Source organism: Propithecus coquereli, unplaced genomic scaffold, assembly GCF_000956105.1.
Source record: "Propithecus coquereli isolate 6110/MARCELLA unplaced genomic scaffold, Pcoq_1.0 Scaffold449, whole genome shotgun sequence".
In the NCBI taxonomy this organism is placed as follows: domain Eukaryota; kingdom Metazoa; phylum Chordata; class Mammalia; order Primates; family Indriidae; genus Propithecus; species Propithecus coquereli.
The window spans coordinates 862,342-867,027 of NW_012150274.1; positions in this window are offsets into that span (position 1 = coordinate 862,342).

Consider the following 4,686-nt stretch of genomic DNA (forward strand, 5'->3'; position numbering starts at 1 on the left):
GTGGCGTCCATTTGGCTCTAGGTTGCCTGCGGCTTCCAGCCTTGGCAGTGGTGACTCTCTCTGGGGGCCCTGTGGCTCCCTCCCCTCAGGTGCCTGGCCCTTGCCCACTTCTCCAGCCAGCCATGGGCCTCCCAGGGGCACCTGTGAGAGCAAGGCCACATGCGTGCCACCCAACCCTGCTTGAACTCAGAGCTTAGGGGTGGGGTGAGGACAGTCCCCAGGCACATTGCCTACCATAGTGCGTGTGCTCGGGACGGGGGTTGGGGGGCCGTGCTGCACTGCCTGGGCCTGGTGGGGCATCCTTATTAGGAGGTCTGTGAAAAGCTTCACTTGCCCTTGACATCCTCCCTGTCTTCTATAGTTTGAGAAGTTAACACAATGGAAAAGCACAGAAAGCAACAGCCCAAGCACCGTGACCACCCTGTACGCGTTTGCACCATGCACGTGTGTGCTGTCATGAAAACGGGAGCGTGGCAGGGTCGGCCCCTCTGTTCCCTCCGCAGCCCGTCACCGTAGCTCTCCAGGGCAGCTTGCCATGAATCATGTGCCTGTTCTACCTTGGGTGTAAAATTCTGTTTCTGAGCATTTGTGTGTCCACAGATAAGAGCATTGCATTTTAGAAACACAGAAACCAGGTACTGAATTGTCCTCGGGTAGCTGTTTCCTACTCCACCCTCATGGTCGTGCTGCCGTGTGGTGTCCTGGGGAGAATGCACCCCAGTTCCGTGCTGCTCCTGAGCTCTGTCCTCGGTTGCCGAGGGTGGGGACAGTGGTGCAGAGCTGCTCTCCAGCTTTGGCTGGCCTGGAGGGAGCGCTGAGGGGTGTTGGGTCCCTGCCTTGCCTAGTGGTCACCAGCTTGCTCTGCAGAGCACCGGGGGAGGTTCCCATTGCCTCTCATCCCTCCCAGCACTTCACGTTGTTGGGCTTTAACTACTGTGTACAGTCTGCTGTGTGGGAGATGGCGTGTCATCATGACTGGTGTTTCTCTGGTGACTCAGTGGGGTTGGTCGTCTTTATCAGGCTGCAGTGCAGTGGCACTGTCGTAGCTTACTGCAACCTCAAACTCCTGGGCCCCAGCGATCCTCCCACCTTGGCTTCCCAGAGTGCTAGGATCACAGGTGTGACACTCCGCACTCAGCCCTGTTTATGTCTTTGTTCACTTTCTGCTGGGTTCCTGGTCATGTTTTCTACTGGTTGGTAAGAGTTCCTAAGACTCCTGGATACTAGTCCTTCGTTGTATCTTTGAGCTGTGTGTGTTGTTGATGTACAGATATTTAAGATTTAGATATGATCAGTTGAATCATCTTATCTGTTATGAATGGTACTGTTTCTGACTTAAAAATCCTAACCTTCCCCAAGGTTGAAAGATACTTTATTGTTTTCTTCTAATGGTTTTAGTTTTCTTTTTAACATGGTGGGTTTCTACATTTGGGAATTTGTTCATATATGATATTTTGTTATTAGGTCAACACAGGTTAAAGAGATAGATCACTGAGGTCATTTCCTTTCCCTTAAAAAGAAATAGAACCATGAAGTGAGAAGAATGGGAAGTCCCTCCCACAGGGACAAAGGGAAGAAGGCAGCAGCGGGTGAAGGATTTGGGCCGCCTTTGGAAGGTGGGGCGTAGGTTGAGGCGAGCGGTATCTGAGCAGAAGGGGGCTGAGGGTGGGGAGCTGCCCACCATTTGAGCCCCTGGGGTGGGGGGAGAGTCAGAGCAAAAGGGGGTCTGCTCAGAGATGGCAGAACAGCCGCCTGGCAGGTCCTTTGCTGTCCCTTGCCTTCCCCAGGGAAGGAGGCCTCTGCCCTCCCCACACTGGGGCAGAGACCAGGGTTGGCTGGAAAGAAGAAGCTGCCGAAGGGGCAGAGGTGTGCACAGAACTGCTTCCCGAGCGCTGGCTTCCAGGCAAGGACACGCCCAGGGGGACTGAGGCCTCCGGGGAGACTGACGCTCCAGGCAGGCTGTGGCAGGCCCCGTCCTGCTGCCTCGGTGCCTCTGCTCACGCCCTCTGCGTTCCCACTGTGGGGAATTTCATTACCCTAGAAAGAAACCTTCCATCGGTAGTTACTCCATCCCCTTTCCCCAGCCCCTGACAACCATCATCCATCTCTGGATTTACCTGTTCTGGACATTCTTGTAAATAGAATCCTGTAACATGTGGCCTTTTGTGTCTAGCTTTACACGGCGTATTTTCAGGGTTCATCCACGTTGCAGCATGTGTGAGAATTTCATTCCTTTTTTATGGCTGAATAGTATTCTATCGTGTGGACAGACCGGTTTTATTTATCTGTCTATCTGTCGATGGACAATGGGGTCGTTTCTACTTTTTGGCTACTATGGAAATGCTGCTATGAACATGTGTACAGTGTTTGTGTGGACACGGTTCTGCTCTGAGTATTCCCAGGGGTAGAAACTCCAGGCCACGTGTTCAGCTCTTTGAGGAGCTGCCAAACTGCTTCCCACAGCGACTGCACCGTTTTGCATATCCATCGAGAAGCAGTTTTTAGTTTATGCTTTTATTTGGCCACCTCCTCCTGTATATTCCACGTTATCTAGAATTTTGATTTTATCATATTTTTCGAACACTAATTTTTAACAATCCCACAGTGACTTCCAGCATTCTGTGTATCTGTCTGCTCACAGATGTTCTGTGTCCTGCCCCTTTGCTTTCCATGACTTGACAAAGAGCATAACGTGACACTCCTGAGCAGTCTGGGCTGCTGCCCTTGCAGGCGCCGTGTGTCTGCACACGGCTTTGTCTCAGCCTCATCTTTAGTGTTGATTATCTGGGTTGGAATTCTGGGTGTGTGGTCGTTTTTTCTCAGCGCTTTTCTCAGTGACTCCACTGTCATTTGGATATATGGCCACTGTAATGTCTGCTGCTCATTTGTCATTTTTTTTTTTTTTGGGAGACAGAGTCTCGCTCTGTCACTCAAGCTGGAGTGCAGTGACATCATCACAACTCACTGCAGCCTTCAACTCCAGGGCTCAAGCGATCCTCCCTCCTCAGCCTCCCAAAGTGCTAGGATTACAGGCATGAGCCACTGCTGCCGGCTTCTTTTTACAGGTAAAATGTGTTTTCTCCCTGATAACTTTAAAATTTTTTGCATAGTAAAATTGGTTTTTTCTTTTGATGTGCAGTTCTGTGAATTTCCTAACCTGTGCAGGTTTACATACGTTCCGCCACAGTCAGGATAAGGATAAGGAGAGCTCCGTCGCCTCAGAGACACCTGCACTCCCTGTGTGGTCACCCTCTCCCACCCATAGCCCCAGGCAGCCACTTCTCTGTCACTGTAGTTTTGTCACATAGATGGAGTCATGCAATGTGCCACTGTCTGAGACCGGCCTTCACTCAGCACAATGCCTTTGAGATTCATCAAGATGTGTGTCAAAAGTTGTTTATTTTGTTTCTTGCTGAGTAGTATCCCATTATATGGATGGACCACCATTTGTTCACCTGTTGGAGGGTATTTGAGTTGTTGCCAGGGTTTTGCAGTTATGAACAGAGCTGCTATAAACATTCGTGTCCAGGTGATTGAACAAGTTTTCATTTCACTAGGGTAGTTAGGAGTGGGGTTGCTGGATTGCACAGTGGTGTATTTTAAATTCATAAGAAAGTGCCAGACCGCTTTCTGGAACACCTGTGCCTCTTTGTGGAACACCAGCACAGGTCTTACAGTTCCTGTAGCACCACATCCTCTAAGTACTTGTATTGTCCGTGTTTTTTATCATAACTGTTGTAATAGGTGTGTAGTGGTATTTTGTCGGGGGTGCAATTTGCATTTCTCTTATATCTGATGAATGATGTTCTTCTTTGGTGAAGTGTCTGTGTCTTACCTGTTTTTAAATTGGGTTGTATATTTTCTTGTTGAGTTTCAGGGTTATTTATATTATCTAGATGCAAGTCCCTAGCCAGATATGTAATTTGCAAATATTTTCTGCCAGTCTGTAGCTTATCTGTTCATACTTCTCAACAGTGTCTGTTTCAGAACAAGTAAGCTTTAATTTTGATGAGTCCTGTTTATCAACTTTTTCTTCCATGGAGTGTGCCTTTGGTGTCATGTCTGATTCTTTGAGTAACACCAGATCCTGATGATTTTCTCCTATAATTTATTCTAGAGTTCTCATTGTTGTACATTTTACGTTTAGATCTGTGATCTGTTTTCAGTTAATTTTTGCATAAGGTGTGAGGTTTAGGTTAAGGTTTTTTTTTTGCGTCTAGATGGCCAGTTGTTCCAGCATCATTTCTTCAGATGACTAACTCGTGGCTACACATGGAATTACAACCTCTCTTTTCTCCATTAACTTGCTTTTTCATTTGAAGAAAGATCCTTTCTCCATTGAATTATTTTTTTTACTTGTATAAACGCTAATTTGTCATATTTATGAGACCTGTTGTGTTCGTTTGATCTGTGTACCTGCTTCTTCCCCTGCACTGCTTGGTCTTACTTGTTACGCTCTAATAGTATTAGATCAGGTGCTGTAATTCCTCTAACTTTATTCTTGTTTTTCAAAATTGTTTTAGCTATTTTTGTTCCTTTGCTGGTACATAAAAATTTTAGAATCAGCTTATCTATATCTACCAAAAATCCTGCTGGGACTTTTTTTTTTTTTTGAGACAGAGTCTCACTGCGTTGCCCTGGCTAGAGTGCCGTGGCGTCAGCCTAGCTCACAGCAACCTCAAACTC